This window comes from Silene latifolia, chromosome 4, assembly GCF_048544455.1.
Source record: "Silene latifolia isolate original U9 population chromosome 4, ASM4854445v1, whole genome shotgun sequence".
In the NCBI taxonomy this organism is placed as follows: domain Eukaryota; kingdom Viridiplantae; phylum Streptophyta; class Magnoliopsida; order Caryophyllales; family Caryophyllaceae; genus Silene; species Silene latifolia.
Genome location: NC_133529.1, coordinates 92,548,021 through 92,568,386, shown reverse-complemented (window position 1 = coordinate 92,568,386; position 20,366 = coordinate 92,548,021). Strand labels below are relative to the sequence as shown.

Below are 20,366 nucleotides of genomic sequence, written 5' to 3'. Positions count from 1 at the left end.
CACTAGTTACACAATTTATTTATTTTGAGTCATTAATATTGTGCAATTTCAATCATTGTCCACTAAAATGTAACTTTAATAAATTGATAGTGTATATCTTTTATTATTTTATGAGTGTAATTTAGTTCACAAATGTGTAATTTTAGTCCATAAAAGTGTAATTTTAGACCACAAAAGAGTAATTTTAGTCCACGGAAGTGTAATTTTAGTTCATAAAAGTGTAACTTTAGTTCATTGAGGGTGTAATTTTAGTCCATAAAAGTGTAATTTTAGTACACAAAAGAGTAATTGTAGTCCACAAAAGTGTAATTTTAGTCCACTGAAGTGTAATTTTAGTCCATAAAAGTGTAATGTTTGTAACACCCCGTATTTTATTAAGTTGGATAAAATTCTTTTAATTGCTATTTTGAATTTAATTACATCATTTAACGATTTATATATATATATATATATGCTTAGCTAATTAATTAATTTAATCATAATTCGATACGTTAATTTTAATAATCATTAATAAGTTTATTTAAAGTTAGTTCGGGTTTATTTATTTAATAATTTCCGTTCCTTTTACGAGTCCTTTATGAAAGTCGTCCCTTAGTGGATTCAAAATGGATTTAGGAAAAGTCATCCAATTAGCTATTTTGAGTTATTTTGCTAAGTTATCAAATTTCGTTAAACTCCGCTAATTTAGTAAAAATCGCTAATAATTCCGATTCAAGCTGATATCGTATTATTTCCGTTAACTAGCTGAGTTTATTTTATTTTCACTCATTAAATTTATTTATTATTAATTCCGTTTTATTACTGAAACTTTTACTAAAAACCGATTTTATTAACTCGAGGCGGTTTTAAAAACGAGCGAAGTTTCTTAACGACGAAGAAACGTACGTATAATTAGTAGCTAGTAAGCTAGCTGGTGTATTATTATTATTATTATTATTATTATTATCTACCTAACGTCCCACACCCCCCTTCTTTTCCCCTTCCTTTGTGCGTGTATCACCAGCAACAACAAAACAATAGCAATTGTTTCATCAACCAAAAACGACATCAACATCCACCATTTTCGTCACTTCAAACCTCGGATCCCTACCCATTTCTCAACCAAATTCCGTAATTTTTGTACCATTCTCTTCCCCTTTCCTTCCTCCTCCTTTTAAGGTAAGAAAGTCTCCTTTTTGTAGTGGTTTCGTCTTTCGCCGTCTTATAAAAGTGTCGTCTTTTAGCTTCTTTATTCCGTTTTCTTGCCCTTTTATGAAGGATTCGAAGACCCGGGGTGAGGCTCGTGCCTTGTGGACCATTTATTCGAAGAATAAGGGGCGTTTAAGGTAACACGATTTTTCCGATCCTAGTATTTTTATTATTATTCGGGGTTATATGTTTATTTGTTATTTATAATACTAGCTTTTATATGTTCTACTCCTAAACGATTTTATGGCGAGACAGGGGACTTAGTTTCGTTTAATGGAGTGCCCAAGTTGACAGAAAGTGATATTTGGTGATAAGATTATTTAGTGTTATATATAGTCACATGAATGTTGGAGTACATATTCAAAATAGCTGTTGATTATCTTGCGTTTGGTGGGTTGTTTTCCAAGCTTCATATCGGAACCCACTAAGAGTATTTGGGTGTAAGTTTGGGACTGCTTTTTAAGACGGAAAGTGGACTGTTTTGAGTCGGTTTTTGCTTTGATAAAATGGTGCCTTTCGGGATCAAGGGGGGCGTAAGAGTGATCGTATAACACGATTTTCTGGGTGGGAAATTCGATTGTTTTGAACTCGGCTTTGGAGCCGTTAAAGGGACCGAATCGGTCTCTGTTTGATGGGTCCGATAAGTATTAACAATTATTTAAGTGTCGACGTCTCACGCTCCCAACTCTTCCAGGTTTGAGAATAGTGAACAAATTACTCCATGTCGCATTTAATATTAGAAATTATTGAATTACTACTATCGCTCGGAAGATATCGCTTTGTATTATTGAATTTGGCTTAAAAAAACTATCCCTTTGTATACGATTGATCTTTCCCCAACTGTTTACATGTTTTCTTTTCAATGGGCTGAGTTGTGTTTGAAGTTATAAACCCGTCCTATGGACTGGTTGGTCACAAAGTGATTTTGGGTTATAATGGTGGTCATTTGGGGATCGGGCGTGGGCACGCCTGGCCTAGGCAAAGGGCTTGGGTGAGTGCGCCTTAGCCATAGGTGGTCATGTTGAGGCGGAAATAGGGCTGCCCAAACGGTCCTTGAGTCGTGGTTATGGATTTCTTTAGGCGCCTAGTTTGGTTCATTTGAAATAATTATATTTCCGACTCATATTTTATATAATGATAATTCGTTAATATCGTCCTTTCACATAATTATTTTAGGTGACTCATATGTGGTTGAAGATGAAGAGTAATTTTGGGTTTTAGAAGCTTTCTCAAGTTTATTGCTTGTCTCTTTGCTAGCTTAAGGTAACTATTCTGAGTTACTCGACGAATAAATGTCACATTCTTTGTTTTCTTGTATGATTTTGTGAATGTTATTTGAGTAGTTTATTTCACATGAAAATATGAGTCAAATTCATGTCTTTTGTAAGTACAAGTTCACATATTAGTATGGAAATGAATTTTACAGCGATAATTGCAATGTTTGGATGATTGTGCCGAAAACTGAGCCTTAATCCCTTTGACTGACTCGATGTCAGTCAATTGAGTGATTGGTCAGCCGCAATTTAACCCGTACCTGTCGCAGGGCTGGGGTTGCGGGTAAAAATTCGGTTGGATGAAATTTTGAATGAATTAGATAGTCGGCCTTTTTCTTGTTTTAGGCCATTCATTATATTTTTATCTCACATTTGTAATTAGTTGATTTAAGTAGCTTTTTATATTGTAAAAACGGCCCTAGATTCCCCGAAACCTTTAATTTGGTTAATATTGTTAGAATTAGAAATTAGTATTGAATACTTATTGAGGATTCTGTTGGGATTGTATGCTGTAAATAGACATTTATATAGCCTTTCACATGATAGAATGTTAGCATTTAGGTTGGTAAGTAGGACTTTTTGCCCTCTTAAGGTTAAGTGGGTGTCTTACTTGACTTGTGTGGTGAGTCTTGGGTGGTGTGGGCTAAGGTATTCAAGTCAGGACTAGTGGGACTAGGTCCTAGGTGAGTATTTCGGCCTTCATCATAGATAGGTCTTTATAGTCTCTGACGAGTATATGTTCACTGCTTGATAGCCTTTGTGTTCCTGACTAGTGGATTTATATCCAAGTTGGGGCATGACCTCAGGTACTAATTTTGATAGTATGGGGTCAGCTTAAGTACTAGCCAACCCTTCGGTGGTGTCCTTAGGGTACTCACTTCACTTTGTTTTAAAAAAAGTTGTGAGTCTTGGGTGCGGTGGTGTGTATCCGCATGTCTAGGTCTCAAGGTGATTTTAGGCTAGGGTTGTGTTGTCTCTTGGCCATGTTTTCTTAATAGTAACCGCTGAGCCAAGATACCGGTTCGATTACCTTCTCTACCTCGTGGTATAGACTCGAGTTACAAAGTGACTATTGACGGTACTAAGAACTTATGCCTGTCTTTGATATATTGCCCTTTCTTGTATGGTGATTCTATGAATCATAGAAGGTGAGATGCAAGCCAGCTATGGTTGATAGAGTTTGGATTCCTGGATGTTAGGTGATTCACATGATAGTGTAGTATGAGTCGGTCTAGTATTCACATGCTAGGACTATGTGTTGTTATATTGTTGTTCACATGATAGGCACGATTGTCTAGCATCTATATGCTAAGGCTATGTGTCATTCATATTCATATTCTTATGTTTACATGTTATATTAATTATGACATTTCGTGGCTGGGAGAACTCTGAGTTACTCCCCATCGATCGTGTCTTTCGTATTTGTATAAAATGCGAATGACAGGTAGGTGAAGCATATATGGGGTACATGGACGAGCTAGCGAGCAAAGTAACCTTGGGACCTAGACTGGTTTTATTTCATTGTGACCCTTAAACCCTTTTTATGTCACATACATTTTAGGGACATATGTCTCCCTTTCTCATATTTGGTTTGTATAACTTTCTTTTCGCGACTTTAGCGATGTTTCATTCTTGAGATTTATTTTGGACCTTGCATGTTTGACACCTTCCCTTTTTGGATATCTTTATAACAGTTCGTGTTTTAAAATTACGGGTTTTTACCCAATTGAACCTATTACAAACATATCCTGTCAGTTTTTCTGTAGAATTACGTGTTTACTTTTCCGCGATAAGTGAGGGTGTCACAATGTTAGTCCACAAACGTGTAATTTTTGTCCATAAAAGTGTAATTTTAGTCCACGGAAGTGTAATTTTAGTCCACAAAAGTGTAATTTTAGTCCATAAAAGTGTAATGTTAGTCCACAAATACGTAACTTTATTCCTCTTATGTGTAACTTTAGTATACAAAAGTGTAATTTTAGTCCACAAAAGTGTAATTTTAGTCCACAAAAGTGTAATTTCAGTCCATAAAAGTGTAACTTTAGTTTATTGTGGTTGTAATTTTAGTACATGGCGATGTAACTATAATCATTTTAAGCCATTTTTATATGAAAATTTGAAAAAGAACAAATATAAAAAAAAGACCAAAACATCAAAATTGAAAAAAAAAAAAATAATAAAAAAAAACGCAAATGAAAAAAAAAACGGGTCAATGAAAATAATTTTTGATCTATTTTAGTAGATCTATTTTAGTAGATCTATTTTAGTAGATCAATGAAAAAACGGGTCAATGAAGAAAGTGTAATTTTAACGGAAAAAAGTGTAATTTTAACGTTAAAAAGTGTAATTTTAACAGGAAAAAAGTGTAATTTTAACAGAAAAAAGTGTAATTTTAACGGAAAAAAGTGTAATTTTGACGTTAAAAAGTGTAATTTTAACAGGAAAAAAACTGTGATTTTAACCGAAAAAAGTGTAATTTTAACGGTAAAAAGTGATATCAACAAGAAAAAAGTAAAAAAAAAATGAGTTTTAAAAAATCAAATCTGAAAAATGGTAAAACAAATCAAAGATCTAGTGAAACAAAAAAGTAAACTATGAGATTTCATAATTAATAGATTTAGTACTAAAATCAAACAAATATAAAAAAAAGACCAAAACATCAAAATTGAAAAAAAAAACGCAAATGAAAAAAAAACGGGTCAATGAAAATAATACTTGATCTATTTTAGTAGATCTAAGATCAAAATAAAAGAAACTCACAAATTTGAAACAAGATTGTATAGTAAAACGATATTTGCGAAAAAAAACAACAAAAAAATAAAAACAACATCTAAACATTAATTTTATTTTTTTAAAAAAAAAAAAAAAAAAAAAAAACCGTCGGCGGTGGTGGCGGTGGTGGTGGCGGCGGCGGCGGTGGTGGTGTTGGGTGGGTGGTGGTAGGTGGGTGGTGAATGAGAAATAGATGAGTAAATGATTTATTTGGATTTTTTGGTTTTTGGGTTTTTTTTCTTGGGTTTTTTTATTTTTTGGGGTTTTGAGAGAGAAGAGTAGTGAAATGTGTGAGATGAGAGAGAAGTGAGTGAGTGGAAAATATATATAGTGAATTAATGTTTAATTATGTTGTTAGTGATTAATTAAAATGTGTAGGAGAGAGAGTGGAAAATTAGTGTTAATGGTGCTTTTTGGTTTCAATCGCCACCATCCATATTGGATGATCCAAGGGCTATAGTGAAGACTTAGGGACTCAAAGGTATATGGTGGACTTATAAGAACTTTACACTATATATATATATATATATATATATATATATATATATTTGAGATCCGGTGAGAACCACCTACATAGTGAGAACCTTGAGAACTCTACCTTAAGGATTTTTTTTCTAAAAACTAACGATTTATTTGGATTCGGCATAGAAATTTATGCCTAGGTAACATATTTCTTGGTCGAAAAAGCATAAATTATTGACCGGAATCAAGACGAGAAATAGTTTATTAATTTTCATGCACCTACTACTCATTTTTCATGTATCTAACAATTTACACGCACCTAAAACTCGTTTTCGTGGACCTACAGCCTGATATTTTCATGCACCTACTAATCATTTTCATGCATGTAACAATTTTCATGCACCTACTATTCGTTTTCGTGCATCTATAGCCATTTTAGTATACCTAATCGTATTTTTTTACATTAAGTTTATATTTTGTTAATAAAGTCAAAAAAATTTGTTTAGCTATACTAAAAATGTGTTTGAATAAACTAACCTAAGGGTAAATGATCCATCAAAACTTTCGGAACAAGATTTGATGATGATTTACTAAGGGTTCTCACGATTCTCATTATGATGATTTACTAGGGGCGAGATCCCGTACGAACTTAACTTCAGTACGAACCGTACGAACTATTCTATAGGAGCCGTCATATTACATTACACGCTGTTCTTTTAAATCCTAACCCCACCCCTCACGCGTTAAAATTTCAGTTCTTACCTTTTGCACCAAACTCCGCAACCACTGAACCATACCACCACCACCATTGCCGCCGGAGCACCGACATAGATCTCGCCGGCGTAGCTCCGAGGCCATCATCGCCGACGCCATTCTTATTTATCTCTCATTTCCTTCCGGCATAGTTCTCATCATCGTCCTTATCGAGATTGTCAAGGGTGAAGATGCTGGTGGTTTTGTTGAGGCGATCCGATCTATTTAATGATGGAAAGGGAGGGTGATAAAAGATTTGTGAGTGATGAAGCATCGATTGTCATCTTTTAATTAAGGATTTGACATCGTCGATACTGATGAAATCGATTGATCAGTGCCGATAGGTAATTAAGATTTTTCATTTGAAGTTTTGGGTGATTATTAATTGAAAGGTAGCAGTGATTGGTGTCAGATGCTTAATACTAAATATTATTTGAAGTTTAAGAACATCATCATTTGCAACAATGGCGCCACACTCATCTCTCTTCATCTTTCTCAACATCATCATTTTTAACAAGGTACTACATACAATTATCTATTCGAGTAATTAATATGCAATTCAATTGATAAATCTCAAATATGCAATTGAATTATCTATTCGAATAGTTATCGTATATGCTAAATATGGTAATTGCTCAAAATAGGGCTTTGCCTGGTGATTCTTTGAAACCATAGTTCATGGGGGATTTTGTGCTGCTAAGACAAGAGGGTTACATACCTCCAATGCCCCTTACCTCGTAATTTGAGAATTTGTGCCATAGGTTCTATGCTCGGCAAAAGTCTGCCATGTATCAAGATTTCAATGGGGTGGATACATGAAGTATTGTTACTAGATACATGTATGAATAATACTAGATACGTGTATGATTTATGTATCTCACAATACTGATATGTGTATCTAGAATGAGTAATATGTGTATTTAGGTAATGCAGGCTTCGAATCAAGCACATTTCATTTTCAGATTGTCAAAATAGTTAGCTGGAATAAATTTTTGTGCACAATGTTGTGATTAACAACACTGGCGGGATCCCGTGCGAACTGACTTACGGTGCATTACCTACATACACATATTACTCGTATTATGTGATTTAAATGACCACCACATTTTTAGATTTCTGTCTCCTCCACCAGCAGGATGCTAATTCTAGCTGTTATTGTCGAGAGTCCAACTTTATTAGGCGGGAGTATTTCGGGTGCATACTTATTTTCTTCTCTTCTCCCGTATTCAGGATCAAAAGCAGGTAGATCACTGCTAATTTATGATGGGGCACTACCTTGGATAGTACAGAATGTGAACAATGAAGCATCATCTATTAGACGACACATTGAATTGGCACTGTGCCACCAAGCTCAACATGGTAAGCTTCCTATACACCTCGACTTTTGCTGATGCATACACTTTGTCCTAAACTCTTAAAACTTTTTCATTTCAAAATCTCAGAAGTGAATGCTAATGACATGATTAATGGTGGGGCCCTCTGACAACTAGTTTGTATCTCACGGGACTGCCCTCGTGATGACATACGAAGTCTTGCATGCCGCACTCTTTGTTCTACTCCCACTTTTGTGTCGGAGCTCAGGCGGCTTCGTGTTGACAATTAAGTTCTTCTGCTTCGTATATATAATCACCTTGCATGACATAGGCTTAGGATTTGTTAGTTTTAGGTTAAAATATTGCGTTTTCTTCACTCTTTGGCTAATTTTGTGATAAATCATGGTGTTGTAAGCGAAAAATTAGGTTATAATCGAAAAAACTAGTATTTCTAAAATTTGAATTTTTGATTTTCATTAGGTGTGTAATTAATTTTTGTAAATCAATTTGAAACTTGGGCAGAAATACCATGTGTTTCTAGACGATAGCTGAATCATATGTGAGTGTTTAGTCTCATGATAATTAGGACTTTTGACAGGATAAAGTTGTGGGTCATTATCCTTTAATTTGCTAATTTTGGATTGGCTTAGTTTTCAATAGTGCCATTTTGTCAAGTCTGAAGGAGGGTAAACTAAGATATTCGTCTTGTGCCTCCGTTACACACAGAGTACTCTAAATAGTTGAGACTTCATGATTGGTCTACACTCAGTTTCATGTTTAAAAAAACGCCTTCTTTTTCCTTTTTCCCGAGGAAAATAAATCTTTTAGGTTAAGATTCACGGTGCCATTTTGTGCATTTTGATGCTTTTTGTTAGCACGGGGAAACTGCGTAGTGTGGAACACCGAGTAGTGACCAGCAATGATCAATCCCGGATTTCTAATGCTTTTGCCCTTCTACCAGAGAGCACTTTTGTCCTAAATGCAAAAAACATATACCGATGTGTTCCGTATTCTGAACTTCTTAATTTGTTTCTGGCTGCCTATATTGGAGAGATTGACAGCGTGTTGGAAACTGTAAGATTTAAGATGTTGTAAATCTCTCTTAAATACTGAGTTATGGCAGATGTTGGCCTATGTAGAGCAGTGTCTTGAATCATTGGTGCGCATGTTGAATTGGAAATCTTAAATACCATTAATGGATCTCATATTACATGTTAGACTATCTCATACGGCATAAGATAGACCATTTCTCCCTTTCTGTTTCATATATAAGCTTTTGTGTTCGTTTTTTTATCCCATTTTGAATGCTTGCGGCATCTTTTGGAGGGGCAACTGGTTATAAGACTTTCGTTAGGTTTTTTTTTTTGACATATTTAGTGTTTTTATTTAATTTAAAAAAAATTAAATTATTTGTTCTTCTCTCATTTATTACACTTTTTACTAACCACTTTCTTATATATTTGTACTTGGTCTACTTTTAAGGCATTCCGGATCCTTACCTCTATTTCGGTTTTCAAAATCATTTTAATCTTTTCTCTCGATTTAAATTTTAAATTTTTTTTATAAAAAAAATTCGGAATTCGATTTTAAAACCTGTAAGTTTACCTTGACTCCCCATTACATTTTCGTCCCCCCTTTTGTTTTTCATTTTCCCTTTTCTATTCGCTTTTTGAGGTGTGCGTTCACCTATTGACGGTTCTAAAGGATGATTCATGTCAGCCGACCCCAAATCATTCTGGGATTAAGGCTCTGATGTTGTTGTTGTATATGACAAGCTGCACCAAGTCACCAACTATTTGGTTCTAGGAGTTTGAACTGTATTATTTGATCACACTTGGTGCAGGCCATCAAAACCAAATGATCTCACGCCAACATCTCCTATTTCATTAAGAGTGTTGTCATAAAAAAAATTTTATAAGAGTGTTTTCATAACTTAAACGAGTGTATCTAGCTAATTAAATGTTTGTATGTATCTAACAACTTAAAGGAGTGTATATAGATAGGTAAATGTATGTATCTAGTAACTTAAAAGGTGTGTATCTAAATAGCTAAATGTATGTATCTAGTAACTTAAAAGGAATGTATCTAGCAACCTAAATGAGTGTATCTAGCTAGCTAGAGATATGTATCTATAAATTTAAAAGCGTGTATCTAGCTAGCTAAAGGTATGTATCTAGCATCGGACCATCTTGCCTCAATTCTATGTTGCTGACCAACCAGTGCTTAAGATTTTGCCTACCCATGTTTAATGTCTTCACTTTGACCTACCCCACTTGCCCTAAATACTTATCAACTGTCATGGTTTTATAGTACTTTTATTAATTACTCCCTCCATACCACACCAATGGTAACATTGACTTTTTCACACTTGTCGAGACACGTTTTGCAACATAAATATCTTTTGTTACGCATTATTAAAAATTATAAAAATTTGATATTCTTATAGCATTCATGATGATAAATCAAACAAGATCTCACATGACTATATTTTGTCTTATAGATTAAGAATAATCTCGAAGATTCCCTACGACCATGAATAGTGGCAAAACGGTCAATGTTACCATTGGTCTGGTATGGAGGAAGTAACAGCTTAATTATCGACCAACTCATTTGACGGTCCATATTTAAACTACACTGGCCGGCTAATTACATGTTCTGATCTATCTCTCGCTAGCTACCTTGTAGACTAGATAAATAGGTGAAAATAGTTGGTTATTTTGGGTGTGTCATTTCTTGGTAAGCTCACTCGTCTCGATATCGGACCATCTTGCCTCAATTCTGGATACTTTTGCTTTAAAGAATATTTGGCATGGTTGGTTATGCACTTATGTTACGCACCCTGTGAAATTGCTTCTCATTCATATGCTTTGATGACTCGAGTGTTGGCATGGCTAGGAGTACACAGATTAGTTGTGACTTTCAAGTATGAATAGTTGCAAGTATGTCTATGTTATGAATTGCTGAGTAGATTACTAATTGCAGCTGGCTAAGGGATGCATAATTTGACAAGTGAATCAGGTGTACAAGGATGGATTTTGGTGAAACGAATTTGGTGCTGCGAGATTGCTCATGGAATGCTGGAACGAGTAATTGTGTAGGTCTGATGGCTACATGATACTCTAATATTTGGTGTCTTGTGCTGAAGGGAGTTTCGTATTAAAATTTTAGGTGGAATTCCTTCAACAGCTATATATACGGACATGCTGTGTAGAATGGATGCTATAACGGGTTAACCGGTTAAGCGTAGTTCATTGTTTTTGTACCTCATGAGTTTGGCTTCTAAACTTTGTTACTTACAGGGGTTATTTGTTTTAGTTTTTGATATGGTTTGTGCTAGTGGAGCTTCTTTTTGTAAGAAACAATGTAATTTTGTGTGTTTATGAATAAATTTTTCTACTTTTCACAAAAGGAAAGTTGCTTATTTGGAATTTGGGTTTATTGAGTATTAAGATTATTGTTATCTATTAAGTGCAGTAGTTGATACTATATGATAGTCCATCACAATTATTGAGGCGCTTAAAAAACATTGGTAGCCTAAAACGATGCTTCGAAAGTGCTTGTAATGCATTATTATAGCGCGTTAAAATTGCGGCTCTCGTAAGAAATTGCGTTTTTCTTGCTTGTGTTTCCCTTGTTGGCAAAATCCATGGTTCAAGCAAGAGCAATACCTCAAATTTTTATTTTCTATAAATTACAAACGTTAACTGACTTTTTACTAAAATATCATGTATATCTAGCAAGTTAAAGGTTTATATCTAAGGTGTCAAATATGTGTATCTTGGAAGGTAAATGTATGTATCTTGTAACTTAAAAGGAGTGTATCTAACTAACATAACAGAGTGTATCTAACTAACTTAAACGAGTGTATGTAGCTAAATAATGGTATGTATCTAGTAATTTAAAAGAATGTATCTAGTAACTTAAAGAAATGTATCTAGTAATTTGAAGAAGTGTATCTAGCTACTTAAAGAAATGTATCTAGCAATTTTTTTTTTTGGGGGAAAGTTGAGTATATTAGAAAAACCAGGAGTTCAAGTGTTACAATGCCTCATATATGCTTTGTACATCCAAAGAATGAAATAATGCAAAAAGAACTATAAAGATTGGAGCCAAACACGATCGATCATTTGTAAAGATACTATCATTGAGCTTCAAATCTGCTCAAAATCTCTGCAATAACTCTTGAATCAAAGCTACAGTCTCGCACATATCCCTTAATGCGAGCTTCATTCCTAACCATCCATATATCTTTTGTGAATAGGGCCACATGACAAGCCCCCACAAACCTCTTCTCGCATTCCTCGATACTCCTCTACCCTTGGAAAACCACGCTATCAAATCATAGCCTGAATTGAACATGAAGTTTCCTCTGCAGAATACACACACACAGCTTGGTATACCTGCAACTGGAGAACAAATGACCATGATCTTCAGGAGCCTCACCACAGATGTCACATAGATTCACCACATTGATGCCCATTCGAATCATCCTATCTTTGGTGAGGAGTCTTTTGTGCATAACGCCAAAAGATAAAAGAAGTTTTTGGAACATTTAAAGTATTCCAAAGAGATAAATCTCCAATCCACTTTAGAATGAGTACCCCTCAACCAGTCATACCCACTTCTAACAGTGTAGACAGAATCCCCATTTAACCACTTATTATGTGTGTAGGCTTGCTTGAATTTGGTAATAGTAGATGCAATCTTCTTCCACGTCCAACTACAATCGGCAGAGCATTGTAGTCGACCAATCAAGATGTTTCATATAAACATGACTCGACCCATCTAACCCAAAGGTGATCTTTTTCCGAGCAAGCCACCACACATACTTACCAAGGAAGGCAATATTCCAGGTTTTAGTGTCCTTAATGCCTAAACCACCCTCCTCTTTAGAATGACAACAAGCATCCCAATTCACATTTGGGGCTCTCTTATAATCGCTCCTCCCCCAAAAATTCCTGAAATGGCATTAATTTTCTTGATAATCCCATTAGGAATTAAGAAAATAGTAGCCCAGTACGTATGGAGAGAAGTGAGAACAGCCTGGACCAGAACCAATCTCCCAGCATAAGAGAGATGTCTGTTACCCAAGCTTCTAATCCTGGCAACCATCCTATCAGTCAATTTCATACCATCATTTTTGGTCAATTTTTTTGCACTGATTGGTACCCCTAGATACTTGAAAGGCAGCTTAACTTGATGAAAACCAGACACATGAAGGATGTTATCAATAGTAGTAGCAGCAACCCCATTGAAGAAAATCTCAGTCTTGTCCTTGTTCATGGTCAAACCAGAAGCATGAGAAAAAGTAGAGAAACTCCTTAATATCCACATAATAGATGATTCATTCCCTTTTCAAAACATGAGAAGATCATCTGCAAAAAGTAGATGATTCAACCTAGTGTGACCACAAAGAGGATGGAATCTAAATCCATCTTGATGAGAAACAACTCCCAGAATCCTAGACAAGTATTCCATGCAAAGGGTAAACCAAAGGGGAGATAGAGGATCCCCTTGCCTTAAACCTCTCTTGCCCGGGAAGAAAACAAAATGACTACCATTAACTGCCAGAGAATAAGTAGGAGAGGTTACACAGGTCATAACTAAACCAATGAACTTTTGTGGAAATTTTAAGGCATGAAGCATTTGCTCTAAGAAGGACCACTCAACAGAATCATATGCCTTCCTCAGATCAATTTTGATCAAACACCTATGAGAGGCAGACCTCCTGTTATACAATCTTACCAAGTCCTGACAAATAAGGACATTCTCCACAATGTTCCTTCCCTTCACAAACCCCCCTTGACTTTCATTAATGATATCAGGCAAGATTTTATTAAGCCTACTACAAAGCACTTTGGCAATAACTTTGTACACAACATTACAACAAGCTATTAGACGAAACTCAAGAACACTGACAGGGTTATCAACTTTAGGAATGAGAGTAAGAGTGGTGGTGTTAAGTTGCTTGAGAAGCTTACCAGTCCTAAAGAAGTCCTGAATAGCAGCAACAGTCTTGTCTCCAACAATTTCCCAGGAGTCCTTATAGAACTGACTGGAATAACCATCTGGTCCAGGAGATTTCATGCCAGGGATAGAAAAAAAATGGCCTTTGATTTCATCAGCAGTCACAGAGGATAAAAGAATATGCTCATGATCCCTGGTAATTAATTTGCCAGTTCTTACTGTAGGAAAGTGAACAGGAGAAGTGACCTGATTAGTACCCAATAATTCCTTATAGTAACTCAGAAAAGCAGCTTCAATGTCAGGAGGATTGTTGCAAAGAATGCCATCAGTCCCTCTAATGCACATCACCCTATTTTGAATCTGTCTAGTTCTGATATGACTATGAAAAAATCTGGAATTTTCATCCCCAAATTTACTCCACTCAAGCTTAGATTTTTGACAAAGAAACTTATATTGAACCTGGACAAGATGTTTATAATTCTGAGCAGCCTCACTCTCTGCAGCCAAAATGTGATGATTCTGAGGACTTTGGTGCATTTGAAGCTGTAAATCATCCAGGATAGCTTTAGCAACACCAACAGATTTTTCTATATCAGAGAATCTATTCCTGTTCAGCTCCTTCAAAGGCTTTTTAAGATTTTTAAGCTTGGTAAAGAGCTGGAAACTGAGAGTACCCTGCACATCCCTAATCCATTCAGAGGTCACAACATCTTTAAAGCTAGCATCCAAACTCCACATATTGTAATACTTAAATGGAGGCCTCCTGTGATCCCTTACTTGCCTTCTATAATGATACACGGGGTTGTGATCAAACAACCCTTCAGGAAGAAAATGAGCATAGGCAGAAGGGTACAAATCCAACCACTCATCATTTATCAGGAATCTATCAATCCTAGAAAAAGTCCTAGAAGCAGGGTCTTGCTTGTTGTTCCAAGTGAAGAAAGAGCCTTGCCCCTTGATGTCAGTGAGAACACAGTATTGGACACAGTCTCTAAAACCAGAAATTTCATTCCAGGTCACATCTCTCCCAATTTTTCATTGTAATTAAGGACATTGTTAAAATCTCCACAGATACCCCAAGGACCAGAATATCTATCATGAAGATCTTTCAGGTGATCCCATAAGTCAGCCCTCTGATCATCCTCATTGAATCCATAAACAACACTCAACATGAACTGATCACCAGTATGCATTTCAGACACATGAGTAGTAATGACCTGAGCAGTAGTATGAAGGACATTGACACTAAAAACAGATGGATTCCAAATTAACCAAACTCTCCCCTCATGATGAAGACTGTTATTATTAACTCCTTGCCAATGAGAGCCAAGGTTATTTAAAACAGAAGCAAAATCATGTAATTTAATCTTAGTTTCAACCAAACCAAAGAGACCAATATTATTCTGAAAAAGAAATTTTTTGACATCTAATTGTTTATTAGTCCCATTTATTCCCCTAACATTCCAAGCTCCTATATTATCCATGATTAATATTATCAGGTGGATCCTCCTGTCTCCCATTCAAATGTTGTTTCCCCCTAGAGTTACTAGCAACAGCATCTGCATATATCTAGAAACTTAAAGGAGTGTATCTAGCAATTTAAAGGAGTGTATCTCGCTAGCTAAAGACATATATCTAGAAACTTAAAGGAGTGTATATAGTTAGCTAGAGGTATGTATCTATCAACTTAAACGAGTATATCTAACATGCTAAAACTTATAATTGCCACCAAACTAACTAATAATCCATAACTTAAAATTAGTGAACTAAAAGGAATTGATGACATATTTGAGTAGGACATACATTTTTTTTAATACGGAGTTTTCAATTTTGCTAAATATTTCTCGTGCATTCAAGTAAAATGCGGACAATATAGCGATACATATCATAAATCGTCGGCATTAATAGCCAGCAACACACATTGCCGCAATGAACTGCAAATCCACCACTGTCAAGACCGCCATCACTAGTAGACTTGACTTTCGCCGAAGGGATGATTTATAATTCGAAAATTTATGGGAATGAAGTGACGCGGCGTCAGGTACCTCGCCGGCGTTATGGGTGATATGGATCTAGATGGTGCATCGACGGCGTCCGGATGATACAACACAGGCGAAATTGATAGAAACGCCGAATAGGAGAGAACACGTCGGCGCGGGTGAAGAAAATAGAACATTAAGGCCGCTGACATCGCCGACGTCGTTGGTCTTCGCCGGTGACGGTAGTTGGTGGAGGTGTGGAGATGCAAGAGATAAGGAGGGAAGTTATGGTTTAATAGATTGGGGGTACGATAATGGATTGGGAGGATTTTTAGAGAAGTAGCAGGGGTCAAAGAGGACCGTACATGTGTCTTAATCTAAGGCTAATATTGAGTTCAGATTCAGCTCGACCGTAACTTAGTTCAGACGGATCCCGATTCTATATATATATATATATATATATATATATATATATATATATATATATATATATATATATATATATATATATATATATATAGAGAGAGAGAGAGAGAGAGAGAGAGAGAGAGATAGGATCTTGTGAGTTTGGTTTCTTATGGTGAGTTGTGAGTTTGTTTGCTCACAAATCTCAGCCATTGGATTATATTAGGGATGAATGGTCAAGATCTAATCTTACCTGTCATATTAAACCACTGTCATTTACTTGTTTTCCTTTTTTTTCTAGTGCTACTCTTTTTTTTTTACTTTAATTTTTTTTATCTTCTTTTTTTTACCTCGTGTTATTATGCTTTTTTTTACAACTTGGATTTTTTTCTCTTATGTTTTTCTCTAATTTTCTCATTATGTTACATTATTTTCTTTTTCTTTTTGTACCAATTTTTTTTTACTTGAATTTTTTTTGCTCTTATTTTTTACCTCGTGTTATTATGCTGTTATTGTGCTTTTTTTACTTTGATTTTTTTCTTTTTTTTTTTTACCACATGTTATTGTTATTCCGCTGTTATTGTGATGTTATTCTGCAGTTACTTTGATTTTTTTTACGACTTTGATTTTTCTTTTATTTTTTACCACGTGTTATTGTGCTATTATTCCACTGTTACTCTGCTGTTATTGTGATGTTATTCCGGTGTCACTTTGATTTTTTACTACTTTGATTTTTTTTACTACTTTGATTTTTTTACTCTTTTTTACCGCATGTTATTGTGCTGTTATTGTGGTGTTATTCTGTTGTTATTCTGCTGTTACTTTGATTTTTTTTACGACTTTGATTTTTTTTTCTTTTTTTTTACCACATGTTATTGTGCTGTTATTCTATTGTTATTCTGCTGTTATTGTAATGTTATTCCGGTGTCACTTTGATTTTTTACTACTTTGATTTTTTTACTCTTTTTTTACCGCATGTTATTGTCTTTGTCATTATTCTGGTGTTATTGTGATGTTATTCCGGTGTCACTTTGATTTTTTTTACGACTTTAATTTTTTTTCTTTTTTTTTACCCCGTGTTATTGTGCTGTTATTCTACTGTTATTCTGCTGTTATTGTGATGTTATTCTGGTGTCACTTTGATTTTTTTTACTACTTTGATTTTTTTACTTGTTTTTTATCACGTATTATTGTGTTGTTATTCTGGTGGTATTGTTATTCTGGTGTTATTGTGATGTTACTCTATCTCACTTCTATCACCAATATTTTATGATTCCTTTGTAGTTTGTTTACTTTTTATAGTCTTTGTGAGAAGAAGTGTAAGTAAAGGTAAACAAAAGATTGATACGAAGTGAGTAGTTGAAAACAAGAAGTTTTCTCTAACCCATCATATTCACTTAATTGTTACTCTATCTCACTTCACAGTAACAATGTGTCTATTCCCATTTCAAATCATTTTGTGAGAAAAGCAGAACTTGCAAAAAATTTCGCTACCCTAAAATCTTAAGCCTGCTTTCTCCCCTGCTTCTTATCCTCGACATAATCGCATGCTTGCGAGTACGGTAGGCTTTAAATCAATCCCAGGGACAATGTTATTAGTGGCGTCCGGTAATGATTTCTCCCCCTACTTTTAAATTATTAGCATATTTTCATGGACTGTATTTCTTTAAATAAGTCATGATAAGGATTTAAAGTTATGACTTATGCATTGATAAGTGACCAAGATTGTCTAACATACGGGCAAGCCGACAAGGCCCTGCCTCATTTATATACCACACACTCTTAAGTCTTACGGAGTACATGTTAACTCGCTTGTGTTTGTGTTATTACCGTATAATTTATGTGATGGCTATGAAAGTGTTTTACGGAGTACAATATAACTTATGCATTGATAGGAAGCGGGAGCAGAGGAATAGGTAGGAAACGTGGTGGCGGGGGCAATGGAGGCCAGCATTTATCAGCAGGAAATCTGAGATTTCTGAGGGATCACATCGCTCCGCTGTAAGAAGCAATACTTGAAGCTGACGAATTTCCCTTTTTTGATGGGACGACCGTTGTTAATAAGACAACGGAACTCCTTGAATTGCACCGCCACGAGCAACCCAGAAAACGAGCATCATATCTAGCTTCATTTGCTCACCTCGATGCTGCATTAAACACCATGTCTCGACAACCATGGCTGTCATTTCGTGGTTCAATTTCGACCTGCGAGCAACATCGATCAAGAGCAGCTACCCCGACTCAATTCCGTTATCAATCAACCACAACAGTTCACCAATTTCGTCCCTCATTCACACACTTGCGAATCCGTGCTAAAACAACAACAAAAATCCACCAACCGACCATTCATAATCGAACCTGACAACAACCATCTTCTCGGATCCTTGAGCAATCACCAACCACCACCATTCATAATCCGAGCCCGACAACAATCACCAATCACCGCCGTTCATAACTCATATACACTGTCACACTCACCGCTTGCTGAGTACCATGAAATTGATCCAATCAATCAACTTCGATAAAAAATCACACAAGAATAACGAACAACAAATACTATGAAATTGATCCAATAAATCAAAATTATAATTTGTAACAAATAGTCGCCTATCAAAATCGAGTACCGGAGTCGCAAAATAGCGGATCAATTACCCCAAATTCATCAATCTATACCTCAATCAAGAATCTCTATTTTTCGATCAATTCCCCCAAATCATCATCAAGTCCCACAAATATCTCCCCTTAACTTTAATCGTCATTTTTCCGAGCATAATCGCCCTCTCAACTACCTCCCTGATCACAAAGTCGTCAAAATCGACAGTACATGCGACGGCGTCGTAACATTTGGGCTCCAAAATGTCGAAACTTAAATACATTTGGGCTACTGTAATTTTTTCCCAAAATTCTATGTATTTTTTTGTTTATTAATCTTTTTTTTCACATAAATATGGGTTTTTCTTTTGAAGGGAGAGAAGATGAAGATAAAAAATTTGAAGGGGCTTCTTTAGTTTTGATGTCAGAGTCTTGGAAAGAACGAAATGCAGGGGCTTTGTTTTATTTTTGAAATTTAATCTCTGCCCTTGGTTTCCTTTGATCTAGTGGATGAGATTTTTCAAACTCACAACTCACCGTAAGAACTAAACTCACGAGATCCCGTCTCTCCCTCTCTCTCTCTCTCTCTCTCTATATATATATATATATATATATATATATATATATATATATATATATATATATATATATATAGGTGGGATTCGGTAAGAACGATCACTCGGTGAGAACGGAGAGAACGAGATTTATAATCAAATTTCACGCGTGTTCTTTGTAGCTGACATTCAAACTTCATTTCTCATTCTCTATTTCTCACCCAATTATCTCTCTCCTCAAACCCTAACCACCCTTCAAAATCCCCAATCACCATCTACCCCCATGTCGTCGTCACTTATCACCTGCCGTCGCCACCTACCACATGCCGTTGTCGCCGGCGACGTTCACCAACAACTCCGGCTAACCCTTTCTCCTCAAATCACAACCACCCCTTATCTTCCCATAACTAACCCAACAACTCCGCACACAATATATCGACCACCAACTAGGCCGACGAACCACAGTGGAATATCCTCAATGACGGCGCAACTCCGGCAACACTAATGAACACCACGAATCCCCGACATTCTTGATTTGCGAACACAGATCTCATTTCTCCTTTATCTGATTTCGAGTTTCACTCATTTGACCACCGGAGTTGCATTGTTGCGTGCATTAACGCACCTCACTCAGTCTACCGTTGGAATATGTTAAATTTCTGCTTCCAGTATTCAGTTTATGTCGGAAAATGTCCTTGGATTAAGTTGTTGTACTAAGCTAATACTGATAGCTGTATACTGCATTTTGATTAAATTGAAGTTTCCACTTGTCTCTCGGTGTGGGAAATTCCGTAAAATGGTTGCAGAAGCCATGGATTCAAATCTATCCATGTTTGAGATCAATGATTTACCAGGGGGTCCACCAGTATTTGATCTAACCAAGTTAGTAAAGGAAAATAAATTGTGAAAGATTAATGTGATGGTGGATTGATCTGGCGAGGATTGTGATTATAGTAGTGGACTAGTGGTGGATAGTTTGCCTCTTATTTACTGTGCTTCAAGATTGATTATTTAACAAGAAAAGGGATTAGTTAATGATTGATTATTTAATATTACGGAGGCTTAGAGAAGATATGAATATGAAGGGTGAAAGCTTACACTATACCA

At 35.7% G+C, this 20,366-nt stretch overlaps 2 long non-coding RNA genes across 2 annotated transcripts; both read left to right on the top strand.

The window, feature by feature from the left end:
- Nucleotides 1-1,070: 1,070 nt before the first annotated feature.
- On the top strand, nt 1,071-4,104 carry LOC141652336 (uncharacterized). The gene is made up of 4 exons (XR_012547153.1): nt 1,071-1,158; nt 1,258-1,325; nt 2,365-2,451; nt 3,907-4,104. It is a non-coding gene; the product is annotated as an uncharacterized LOC141652336 (long non-coding RNA).
- A 2,325-nt stretch (nt 4,105-6,429) lies between these two features.
- Nucleotides 6,430-11,122, top strand: LOC141652335 (uncharacterized). Its single transcript, XR_012547152.1, has 3 exons — nt 6,430-6,967; nt 7,680-7,808; nt 10,745-11,122. It is a non-coding gene; the product is annotated as an uncharacterized LOC141652335 (long non-coding RNA).
- Nucleotides 11,123-20,366: the final 9,244 nt, after the last annotated feature.